The sequence below is a fragment of the Papaver somniferum genome, unplaced genomic scaffold (assembly GCF_003573695.1).
Source record: "Papaver somniferum cultivar HN1 unplaced genomic scaffold, ASM357369v1 unplaced-scaffold_29, whole genome shotgun sequence".
NCBI lineage: Eukaryota > Viridiplantae > Streptophyta > Magnoliopsida > Ranunculales > Papaveraceae > Papaver > Papaver somniferum.
Genome location: NW_020639929.1, coordinates 99,355 through 112,971, shown reverse-complemented (window position 1 = coordinate 112,971; position 13,617 = coordinate 99,355). Strand labels below are relative to the sequence as shown.

At 42.7% G+C, this 13,617-nt stretch overlaps 1 long non-coding RNA gene across 1 annotated transcript; it reads right to left on the bottom strand.

Annotated features, from left to right (window-relative positions):
- Positions 1–75: 75 nt before the first annotated feature.
- Positions 76–4,929, bottom strand: LOC113341376. Its single transcript, XR_003355908.1, has 3 exons — positions 4,797–4,929; positions 3,243–4,635; positions 76–3,122 (listed from the first exon to the last, which is right to left on the bottom strand). It is a non-coding gene; the product is annotated as an uncharacterized LOC113341376 (long non-coding RNA).
- Positions 4,930–13,617: the final 8,688 nt, after the last annotated feature.

Genomic DNA, 13,617 nt, shown 5'->3' with positions numbered 1-13,617 from the left:
TACAAGTATACAACCCTTCTAATGTTTTAGATATTCAGAAAACAAGTCTAAACAAAAGAATAGAGTTACTTACTGTTAGTCTGCTGCATGATAATCTAAGACAAATACAAAAGAAGAACATCATATAATAATCATACAACTCTAAGAACTTGAATCTCATGATACTATGAAATTAAAACCAAAATCATGGATAACAATACATCAATTACAAAAACCCTAAAACAAAACCTAATAAAACCCCAGTCCGAATTCTCCTTATTTCATCCCTTCCAACAGTTCTCGGCTTCAACCCCTATCTTCTGCAGGAACGCAGTTCCTCACGCAACACTGAAAACACCGCTTCTCTCTCATTCTCATGCACTCTTGCCAGCAATAGTTTTTCTCAGCGCTGCCCAATGCTGCGAAACAACATCCATCTCTGAACAACCCAACCTAGATTTGTAATTTGTGGTTGAATTACAGCTTCCCATTCATAATAGTGTAATGAGTAGCATAACCATCTGTTTCTTTCCCAGCTCGTACTCACGTGCCATAGACGGTGTCTCTCCTGGCAACAGTTTTGTTCAACATTTCCGGAAGCAGTGAATCTTCGCAAACGGATACACGAGCTTGTCCACTTTCTTTCATCCAAGGAGAACCAGATTCCTATATATCAAGTTCACTTCTTCTCTGGGTTCTTCTGAATCTCATCACTGCTTTCATCAAATCCAACAACAGCCTCTTCTTGTTCGATATCAACACATCTGAAGCACCAACAAATGCATCATCCTTCACACTCTCTCTAATTTTCCATTATACCATGAAATTCAGACCCCCAAAATATTCACAATATATTAAAATTTTGGAATCAACACAGCATTTGTTCCTTCCTCAGCTGTCAAAAGTACCCAATTACCACCCTCACCACATGTCAATAGTTTCGGTTTTTTCTAGAACACGCAAGCAAGGACATCAGTATATATTCTGTTGATAGATTGCGAGATGGGGTATTTCCCGGGACTGTAAGTTGCTCCTTGCTGATTCTGCCACTTGGGGATCTTATTTTGTACCTGTAACCTGGGATAGAAACCTGGCGTGAGAAGAGTGTCGTTCGAACCGGCACACTCAACATGTAAATGCAACCTGGCATTGATATTTTCCATATTTGTGATCTTGAAAAAGTGAAGGTATCATCTGGATCTTGTTCATGACATAGTTCCAGTTTTAACATCATCCAATCACCAGACTCCAAAAATTCTCAAAAAAAATCATTCCTGGAATGTGAATTTGTATCATCTGGATCTTGCCAGTTTTAACATCATTTGATCACCAGACTCCAACAATTCTTGAAAAGCTTATTCCTGGAATGCTAAACCTCCTCTTAAGAAATTCCCCCAGTTCTTTCTCTGGAAATATATCCATTATTTTCTAAAGATGCGTGGCTTCGACAATCAGACTTCACCAATTGAGTAAGCACTTCCCCACAGAACCACGCACCGTCTAAGATCCCTGAATCTTCGAAGAATATCACTTCTCCTACACGATGAAGACAAACCGCCTTATCTCTACCTTCTCAACATTATCATGCCTCGACCGGATTCTTAACGCTGACGCCTTGACACACCTCACAAAACTCTCCAACTTCCAACTAGATAGAATTTTTACTAGATCGTGGCGAAGTTCATAACCTCGAGCCACTCTTTTGAGTATCTTGTCTTGCTGGTCTTTCAAAGATGGCGAGTGAGTTTGCCTACTGAGATGGATGATCTTGCATCAACTGTGAACGCAGTTAATTGGAACTCAACAAATCTTTGGAATCTCTCTCTCAATAAGTCTCTGAACGGAATGGATGTTAACTTGCAAACTCTCTGATGGCTGCCTGATTTCTTCAAAGTGGAGGTATTGAAAGCAGTGAATTTTGTATCATCTGGATCTTGTTCATGACACGGTTCCAGTTTTAACATCATCCCATCACCGGACTCTAGATTCTCGAAAAGCGCATTCCTGGAATGTGACTTTGTAAACTTCCTCTTTCAGAATTTTCTCCAGTTCTTTCTTTCGCATAAATCCATTCTTTTCTAATCATGACTGGCTTCAACAACCAAGCTTCACCAATTGACTAAGAAGTTCCACGCAGAACCACTCACAGTCTAAGATCGAAATGTTAAATCTTCGAAGAATATCACGAAGACAATGCGCCATGGCGCGCCGCCTTATCTCTACCTTCTCGACGTTATCATGCCTCGGCCGGATTCTTAATGCAGACGCCTTGACTTGGCACAGCTCACAAAACTCCTTCAAACTCAGACCCAGGCTGTAAAATTAGATTAGTCTTCCACCATGAGAAACTGAACTCCATCTATGTTGACAATCAATCATACATGCTCTCTGCCCGGAACCGAGAGGGATTTCCTGTATCTTGGAGCTGTCAGATCTTTCACGCACTCTGGTGGCCGACGACATTCTCAGTTAAGCTGAGACCACGGCAGAGGCTCTGGATTGTTGGAACTATGAGCTGCCGCAAGAGCATTAGAGTTTTGGTCAGATTTTTTCTAGAACATGCAACCAAGGACATCACTGTATTCCCTTGATAGATAGCAAGATGAGGATACCTTCTCGACGTTATCATGCCTCGACCGGATTCTCAACGCTGACACCTTCACTTGGCACAGCTCACAATACTCCTACCGACTCACTGCTGGAACTCCTCTTCTATGATTAGAACACGACCACTACTCAAGAGTTCCATACTAGTGCTGCTATGGAAGGATGTGCGCAGTTCATCCTTCAAACTCTCTCTAATATTTCATTATACCATGAAATTCAGACCCCGAAATATTCACAATATAGTAAAATTTTGAAATCAACACAACATTTTTTCCTTCCTCCGAGTACCCAATTACCACCACCACATATCAATAGTTTCAAATAAAACATCTAGATCTGGAGTTGGCTTTGAATGGTTGGAACTATGAGCTGCCCCAAGAGTCTTGGAGTTTCAGTCAGGTTTTTTTTAGGATACGCAAGCAAGTACATCACTATATATTCCGTTGATAGATAGCGAGATGACGTATTTCCCAAGACAGTAAGTTGCTCCTTGCTGATTCTGCCACTTGGAGATCTTGTTGTGTAGATAGGTATACCTGCACCCAGAAACAAGTGACATGATTAGCCCCAAAATTTCTTGTTTCCCTGTTTGCGTGCATACATTTGAATTCGATTTGAAAACATAACAAAATATAATGACATATAGCATTCTGTACCTGTAACCTGGGAAAGAAGCCTGGAGTGAGAAGAGTGCCGTCCGAAACGGCCCACTCAACATGTAAATGCAATCTGGCACTGATATTTTCCATATTTGTGATCTTCCTCTCCCTTCTTGAAAAAGTGAAATTCGTAGAAGCCGCGAATTTGTATCATCTGGATCTTGTTCCTGGCGCAGTTCTAGTTTTAACATCATCCGATCACCAGACTCCAAAAATTCCCGAAAAGCTCATGCCTGGAATGCGACTTTGTAAACATCTTTTCAAGAGTTCTATCCAGTTCTTTCTTTGGCATACATACATTCTTTTCCAAAGATGCCTGGCTTGGGCAATCAAACTTCACCAATTGAGTAAGCACTTCCCACCAGAACCACTCACAGTCTAAGATCCCTGAATCTTCGAAGAATATCACTTCTCCTATATGATGATGACAATGCGCCAGGGCCCTCCGCCTTATCTCTACCTTCTCGAGGTTATCATGCCTCGACCAGATTCTTAATGCAGATGCCTTGACTTGGCACAGCTCAAAAAACTCCTTCCAACTCATTGCTGGCTCAGTATTCTCACCGTTGCAAAGTTCATAAACTCATGAAAACCAAAGGCACTCCTGTTCTTCTAAGATTAGAATCACTAGCACAACAACTCCTCAACCGTTTCATGCTTGTGCTGCTATGGAAGGATCCGCGCAGTTCCTCCACACATACCTATGCCAACCAATCTTAGTCTTGAAGACTGCATCTGCCAACAATTCTTCTCCTTATTTCAACAGTTCTCCAGTATCCGCTTCAAGTTGATTTAACTTCTCACCGAAAGCAATACCCCTATCTTTTGCAGGAAAGCAGCTCTGAAAAGAATTCCGAAACCATCTGTTTCTTCCTCAGCTCATACTCATTGTGTCTTTGTTCAACATTTTAGCGAAACTTCAGAAACAGATACACGAGCTTGTCCACCTTCTTCCATCCAAGGAGAACCAGATTCCGGTATGCCAAACTCCCTTCTTCTCTCTCTGGGTTCTTCCAAATCCCATCACTACTTTCATCAATCTCAACATCGGGTTGTTCAATATCAATATTCTGGTTGTTACTATCCAAATCCAACACATCTAAAGCATATACAAACATATCATCCTTTAAACTCTATCTAATTTTTCATTATACCATGCAATCCAGACCCCCAAATATTCACAACAAAATAGCTAAATCAATATATCAAAATTTTGAAATCAACACATCATTTTGTCACACCCTCAGCTGTCAAAAGTACCCAATTACCACCACACATCCATAGTTTCAGATAAAACCTCCAGATCTGGAGCTGGATTCATGAGCTAATCCCTCATTTCCAAATACCATAGAGATGCTTGGATCTTCTAAAAGACATCTTAACATCATATCTGCAATAAAAACCAAACATTTCTTCAATATTATCAAAGAAATCAATTGAAACCAGTGTGTAGTTTGAGATATTAGAAAGGGGAAAATAAAAATGAAACCTTTGAAAATTAAATCACAGTATTATGACCAAAAATTAATGGAATTGGTGGATCTTTCATACCTGTAGAATAGAAATTTCCTCTCTTCTTTTTCTTCTTCTTGAAATTGGTAACCCTAATTTTTTGTCTGAACTGAACTGAACCAGTTTCATTTGGGAGCGGCTGCTTGGCTTCTGGTATTGTCTTAACAAGACTTTTTGTCTCCTGGAACATTGTAGTCAAATCAAACGGTACGCATGAGACTTGGCCGCACTGACCGGTTATGCCAGTTACCTGCCTTAGACCTGGCCACAATAGCCTTTGCCTTAACCTTGGCAAGGCCGGCTAGCCTCTGCTGAGACCCAACAACAAATACTCTACTGTATCAGACAAAAACTACTGCGAATTAGTAATCTTTTTTTTATTAATTTTTTTTTTTTATGAATTACGGCAGTGCTATTTGGCTTCCTCTTTTCCACCTCCCTATCCATCTCCCTACAATCTAAATCCCACATTTGGAGATTGGTGAACCCTGTCATTACCTGAATGTGAATCTAAATTTGGATGTGTGGTTAAGATTGTAGGGAGGTGGAAAATAGTGAGTCAAATAGCATTTCCGTTTTTTTTATTCATTTATTAAGAATAATCAAATGTTTTTTCTCTTTAAAAAAATAAAGTGGAATAAGTAACCATATATTTGGAGAACCATTTTATTATTGGAATAAGTAAGAGGCTACAATGGTAAGGTTTTCAACCATTGATCCAATTACAGTCGGATCACACACTAATGATGAGACTTGGTCGCCATGATCGGTTATGGAAATCACCTACCTGACTTGGACAACTTTGCTTAGATGGTTAAGCTTTTTTTGCTTTTCATTTGGATTTATGGTTCCAAATAGTGACAACTTGTGTTGTGCGTAGATAAACGAAAAACTGAAAACAAAAACTAAGTTTCCTTAATAAACTGGATACGTAATCACAATGATGGGTATTGTGTACACATATATCTCACTATCAGACACGTGTATATAAAGAGGCACGTGGAAAGCATGCAGGCCAAAAACATCGAAACATGATGGGTCACGAAACACCAAATAAACCCCGAGGAGTTACTTTATCTCATCCCCAAAAGAAAAGCCAAGATCAACGGTGGAGAGAAAGTTAGCTGACACGGACTGGCAGGGGCAGAAGACACTTGTCTGACACGAGCAGACCCCTCAACTACCCACATTAAACACTCCGAGCAGTGTACGTGTCGACCAACCTGTGGAACGAGCGAGGATGCCTCTGCGGGATCAAGGGGGAAACGCAGACCTCCGCGCGATGGACGAAAGGACACAAGAAGATAAGGTTCCAACGGTCTTCAGAGATGGGACCCACGTTCTAACCTTATAAATACCCAATCTCCACCAAGAGGAGGGGGAGGGAAAAAATATCAGGAAGGGAAGGAAAGAGAGAGAGAGAGAAATAGCAAAGGTAGGTTAATCCCTGAGAGGAGAGAAACATGTAAACCCCAAAAATCATTCAACTGTTCGTGTAACCGTGAAGAACATAGTAGAACAACAAATCCCGTGGATGTAGGCCTTAGTGCTGAACCACGTAAACCTTGGTTTTATTTACATTTCAGCACTTTACATTCATTTAGCTCCACACGTGTTTGCTTATGTGTTTTGTTTTCCTTAATATTTATATCTCATGCACAAACGCCACGCCTGGAGTGGTTGGAGGAGGCCATGATAAACCCGAAGGTTTTGAGCCAATGAATCAACACCAGGGTACCATCACCGTAATCTCCTTAGATGTTAAAGATTGATTGTGAGCGTTCGGACACGCACGTGGTTCGTGTGCTCACAATTTGGCGCTAGAAACAGGGACTTCGTCCCGGTAAAAGATTTATCTTGTCCTGTGATTTCATTTTAATTTGGCATATGATTGCTCTGATTTTATCAGCTCGGACCGTATAGATCATTCGTCAACTGTATTATGTTCAAAAACCCACCTTTGGTCTTCGATAAGAGTTATTGTTCTAAGCGGGTTATTGTTCTAATCCATCGGATTTACAATTTTCGTAGTTTTTATACTAAGGATCGCTTTTAATAAAACTCTAACCCGTAGTTTATAGCCTGCGGGTATTAATTCCCTCTTGAAAAATTGTATTTCGCCAACTAACCCGCTTCACGCGGATATTCCCGTTTCTGTTGTTTGAAATAACTTATGCAGAGAGAACGTGTTGTGAGTAAAGAAGGCAAGTTTACGCGAGATTTCAGTATCAACAAAAGGGCACGTGATGGAAAAGACGCAGGAAGCAGGAAAATCCAAAGCTTTGTCAAAAGAAACGCCCAGGACAACCCCGATCATCACCCGAAGCAAGCAGAAAGGAGATAAAGCTAAAGTGACCAATCGAAGGCAAGATACTGCAGAAATCACTTCACCCATGAACGCTAATTCAGTTGCAGCGGCGGCTCTCAGAGCAGCAACGATAAAATACGGGGAGGCTGCGGTAGTTCCGAAGGCTGCGGAGGCTAGCAATACCGTCGCCATGAGTCAACTTAATCAACCAAGAGAAAGGGTGGATGAATCCCGAACATTCCAACCCGCGCACCTGCTAACCTTTGGAATGCCGCTAACAAATAATCAGAATCAAACCATACCGGCTGCTCTGGCACCGCAGAGGGGCGCTCACTCCAATTTGGAAACACCAGCAACCGAAGCTGAGCCCCTGCCACCTTTAGTACAGACCATGGAGGAGGGCGGTACCACGGCTGTAGCGGCACGCGCTGGGACTCCCAATCAGGGGTCCAACCAATCACACCGACTAATGGCTGAGCTTGAGGAACTGAGGAAGAACCAGCAGGTTTACGCAGAAGCTGTAGATCTGTTGGCCAGAGAAAATCAAGATTTAAAGGAGCGGATGGCTCTAAGCATGAAGACCAGCCAACAACTTGATGAAGCAAGCTCCAAAGCACCAGAGCCAAACCAAGACTGTAGAGTCGTCCTAGCGGCTAATGAAGACGTGACAAGGAGACGTAGCGTATCCGACCCGGATTATGACGATGGAGAGTCAGACGGTAATGAGCGGAAGAATTTAGAGCACCAACGCGCAATGGAGGAACTACGAGATGAGATGATGGCAGAGATCAGGCAATTAAAAAATAAACAAGTTGGGGGAAAGTAAAGAGAAGTCCTCGGGAAAATCGAGGGCTTCGTCAAAAAACTCCCCCGTGGAATACATCCGATCAAAAGAAAATTCTTGAGAAGTGGGAAGGGTATCCGCGACATCACCAGCAGGGACGGAAACATCCCCAATGACAACGTCATCAGCCATCACAACTTTGTTCCTTCCTTCATCACCAGCGTGACCAGCGAAGACCTCTTCTCCGACATTGATAGGGGAGGTACCAGTACGTTCCTCCCCATCTGTAATCTCGTCCTCAGCAAACTCTTCGTTCACTGGACTAGTAACTTCTTCTTGGGCCTCAACCTCGCCCATCACCGTAGTAGAAGACTGCTTCGGCCTAATCTTTTTCTTCTTCAATACCTGAAACCAACACCACAAAAAGAATTATTTTTCCCGTCTGATGGAAGTTCTAAAAAAGAAGCGCAGCTAGAATCTGCATACCTGAGCAGCTGAGATATTCTTCGGTGGGAGTATAGCACCGGAACCATCCTCCTCGTCTCCCTCTATGACGTCCAGGGCATAAGGAAAATTCATGCCCGCAAAGTTCAGACGCCAGGGGCAGAAATCTCCATAGCGAACAGGAGGAGATTCGCGCGGCTTACTATTCTCGGTAGGCCGCCAACCGCGGGGACCGGGAATCCAACCGTAAGCCCACGGACCAACTATCTCGATAACGGTGGCGTGCCACTCGTAATCATGATCGCGCTTGATCCTCTCTCGCGCGGGGAAGAGTTTCCGACGACTGGACGCCTCCGTGCCAGGAACATACTTCAGCTTGGCATCGCTGACCTCATTTAACAGACGAATCTCGCCTCGAGGAGCAGGGAGATTCCGAAGGCTGACACTCCACGGCTTGCGATTCCTACTATTGACGTAATCCCCAAAGGAGTTATTGAAATTCTCAGGCGTATATCATTCCTTTCTCCATGGGATTGGGAACGTAACAAGTCATCGACGTTTCCCCCTTACTCCGCAGATAGCATTCCTTCAGGGCGCGGAGATAATTCCCCGATAGTCGGCTATGAGTATTGGTGGAAGAACCCTCACGACTAGCCAGCACGTCGTAGTAGAAGGAATCACCGGATTTGTACAACGGTAGCATCAGACCAGCCTCGAATGCCCCAACCGTCGTTAACAAATGAAACTCATCGAATTCGTACTTGGAGATAAGCTCATACGTAATATCATCCTCACGGGCATAGAAACGAACCCCGAAGGCTTGAAGCTCATGCTTTTCCTTGAATATTTCAAGATCGATGTGCTTAAAAGTTACTTTTTTCCTGCTAACAGAAACACTGCGTATCAAGGGAGCAGCCTCATCCTCCTCGACAGGGCCGGATGAACTAACGAACGCTTCCGAAGCTTTTCTCTTCACGGGGGGATTCTTTGAAGATTCAACCCTAGGAGCTACGCTCTTCGTATTCTTCCCTTTAAAAGTTGGAGAAGACCGTAGATGATGCTCGGGCACTAACGAACGTAGAGGAGGAATGTCAAAAGCAACAGCGCGGGGCGAAGCCTGCGTACTCCTAGTATCATCACGAGGACGAGCCACTGAGCGATCAAAGACTCTTCGAGAACCAGACGGAATTATCGGGGGAATATCTTCCCTAGAGGACGAGGCTTTCGCTCCAGAAGAAACTCGACTCCGACGAACATCATCTTGAGACTCTCGACGCGGAGGAGATCTCGATAACCCAGAATCCGGAGTCTGATAAGTAGGCCGCGGACGGTCAGACATGGCTGCGGAAAGAATAAAATCAAGAACAAGTTACACACCAAAATCACCAAAATCAAAAAACACATCCATAGTAATACAAACACGATAACGTAGCAACCCTAAAAGTAGTATACATGCTCAATATTTCACCCTCGAAGTAATGGCTTCCTTAATTTAAGATGAAGAACAGGGGAAAACTAGTATACAAGCATCAGAAGAAGTTCTTCATCACAAACAAGGAACAACAGTAGCAGAAAATTCACAAGTCAACACATCATAAAACGGTGGAAATAAATAAAAGGAAAACTTACCGGCAAAAACAGCAGTAGAAGAAACAAACAGGAGAAGCGGGCGTGGTTAATGCTAAGGTGGAGAGAATTTAAGATCACAGGGGCAATGAAGACTGACAGAAAATTTAAGATCACAAGTGCAATGAAGACTGACAGAGAATTTAAGGTCACAGGTTCAATGAAGACAGACAGAAAATTTAAAGGAAGAATGAAAACTGAGAGAGTGTTTAGGAAGAATGAAATTAAATTTTCCTTCTATCCTTAAAATACCCGAAAGAAAGAGAAGGAAATTAAGAGAGGAATGGGAAAACGTGCCTGTTACATAAGCAGTTAATTCACGAATAAAAGACGTGCCCAAATATCTAGGAGAAGTTATTAGGAGTGAGAAGAATATGCGACGATAGTTTTTCTTCAAGGCACCCATTAGTCATTCAAGCCCGAAGAAAATGGACAAATTGTGTACACATATATCTCACTATCAGACATGTGTATATAAAGAGGCACGTGGAAAGCATGCAGGCCAAAAACATCGAAACATGATGGGTCACGAAACACCAAATAAACCCCGAGGAGTTACTTTATCTCATCCCCAAAAGAGAAGCCAAGATCAACGGTGGAGAGAAAGTTAGCTGACACGGACTGACAGGGGCAGAAGACACTTTTCTGACACGAGCAGACCCCTCAACTACCCACATTAAACACTCCGAGCAGTGTACGTGTCGACCAACCTGTGGAACGAGCGAGGATGCCTCTGCGGGATCAAGGGGGAAACGCAGACCTCCGCGCGATGGACGAAAGGACACAAGAAGATAAGGTTCCAACGGTCTTCAGAGATGGGACCCACGTTCTAACCTTATAAATACCCAATCTCCACCAAGAGGAGGGGGAGGAAAAAATATCAGGAAGGGAAGGAAAGAGAGAGAGAGAGAAATAGCAAAGGTAGGTTAATCCCTGAGAGGAGAGAAACATGTAAACCCAAAAAATCATTCAACTGTTCGTGTAACCGTGAAGAACATAGTAGAACAACAAATCCCGTGGATGTAGGCCTTAGTGCTGAACCACGTAAACCTTGGTTTTATTTACATTTCAGCACTTTACATTCATTTAGCTCCACACGTGTTTGCTTATGTGTTTTGTTTTCCTTAATATTTATATCTCATGCACAAACGCCACGCCTGGAGTGGTTGGAGGAGGCCATAATAAACCCGAAGGTTTTGAGCCAATGAATCAACACCAGGGTACCATCACCATAATCTCCTTAGATGTTAAAGATTGATTGTGAGCGTTCGGACACGCACGTGGTGAAGCCTGCGTACTCCTAGTATCAAAAGCAACAGCGCGGGGCGAAGCCTGCGTACTCCTAGTATCATCACGAGGACGAGCCACTGAGCGATCAAAGACTCTTCGAGAACCAGACGGAATTATCGGGGGAATATCTTCCCTAGAGGACGAGGCTTTCGCTCCAGAAGAAACTCGACTCCGACGAACATCATCTTGAGACTCTCGACGCGGAGGAGATCTCGATAACCCAGAATCCGGAGTCTGATAAGTAGGCCGCGGACGGTCAGACATGGCTGCGGAAAGAATAAAATCAATAACAAGTTACACACCAAAATCACCAAAATCAAAAAACACATCCATAGTAATACAAACACGATAACGTAGCAACCCTAAAAGTAGTATACATGCTCAATATTTCACCCTCGAAGTAATGGCTTCCTTAATTTAAGATGAAGAACAGGGGAAAACTAGTATACAAGCATCAGAAGAAGTTCTTCATCACAAACAAGGAACAACAGTAGCAGAAAATTCACAAGTCAACACAGCATAAAACGGTGGAAATAAAGAAAAGGAAAACTTACCGGCAAAAACAGCAGTAGAAGAAACAAACAGGAGAAGCGGGCGTGGTTAATGCTAAGGTGGAGAGAATTTAAGATCACAGGGGCAATGAAGACTGACAGAAAATTTAAGATCACAAGTGCAATGAAGACTGACAGAGAATTTAAGGTCACAGGTTCAATGAAGACAGACAGAAAATTTAAAGGAAGAATGAAAACTGAGAGAGTGTTTAGGAAGAATGAAATTAAATTTTCCTTCTATCCTTAAAATACCCGAAAGAAAGAGAATGAAATTAAGAGAGGAATGGGAAAACGTGCCCGTTACATAAGTAGTTAATGCACGAATAAAAGACGTGCCCAAATATCTAGGAGAAGTTATTAGGAGTGAGAAGAATATGCGACGATAGTTTTTCTTCAAGGCACCCATTAGTCATTCAAGCCCGAAGAAAAGGGGCAAATTGTGTACACATATATCTCACTATCATACACGTGTATATAAAGAGGCACGTGGAAAGCATGCAGGCCAAAAACATCGAAACATGATGGGTCACGAAACACCAAATAAACCCCGAGGAGTTACTTTATCTCATCCCCAAAAGAGAAGCCAAGATCAACGGTGGAGAGAAAGTTAGCTGACACGGACTGACAGGGGCAGAAGACACTTGTCTGACACGAGCAGACCCCTCAACTACCCACATTAAACACTCCGAGCAGTGTACGTGTCGACCAACCTGTGGAACGAGCGAGGATGCCTCTGCGGGATCAAGGGGGAAACGCAGACCTCCGCGCGATGGACGAAAGGACACAAGAAGATAAGGTTCCAACGGTCTTCAGAGATGGGACCCACGTTCTAACCTTATAAATACCCAATCTCCACCAAGAGGAGGGGGAGGGAAAAAATATCAGGAAGGGAAGGAAAGAGAGAGAGAGAGAGAGAAATAGCAAAGGTAGGTTAATCCCTGAGAGGAGAGAAACATGTAAACCCCAAAAATCATTCAACTGTTCGTGTAACCGTGAAGAACATAGTAGAACAACAAATCCCGTGGATGTAGGCCTTAGTGCTGAACCACGTAAACCTTGGTGTTATTTACATTTCAGCACTTTACATTCATTTAGCTCCACACGTGTTTGCTTATGTGTTTTGTTTTCCTTAATATTTATATCTCATGCACAAACGCCACGCCTGGAGTGGTTGGAGGAGGCCATGATAAACCCGAAGGTTTTGAGCCAATGAATCAACACCAGGGTACCATCACCATAATCTCCTTAGATGTTAAAGATTGATTGTGAGCGTTCGGACACGGACGTGGTTCGTGTGCTCACAGGTATTTTATGGAAATTTTGTTTCCGCAAGTTAGCTTTTTATAACAATTTCTTGACCAGTGAGCTTCGTACATCTCTAACATCCATCCATTAGCCAAAGCTCGGCTTAAATCCACAACCTAATCAAGAAAGAGCCTACAATGGTTTCTCTTGGTTGTAATCTAACAAAGGTAAGATAAAATCCCTTTCATGATGCTTGCTCCCATACATGATAACCAATATTTTCACACACCTAATAACCAGGTTGCACAAGAGCCGCTCTCTTTGTTTGGTCTTTTATTTTTATAACCACCATATTGATTCCCCCACCCCCAACATTTGCGACGGGAAATTTAACAACTAAATTAATTAATGAAAGTGTAACCTGGTTTTTAGGTAGTGCATAAATTGGAAAATGATATATACCATGTGGATTAATCATGTGTGAGAAGGGGGTGGGAGACACTTTTGTAAATCAATCACGCAGGAACAAACGATGTTCAATAATACTTATGACTAATCTATGACTCACAACCACGAAGTGATTTAGTGATATATTTGCCTTAGAAGTGTTTA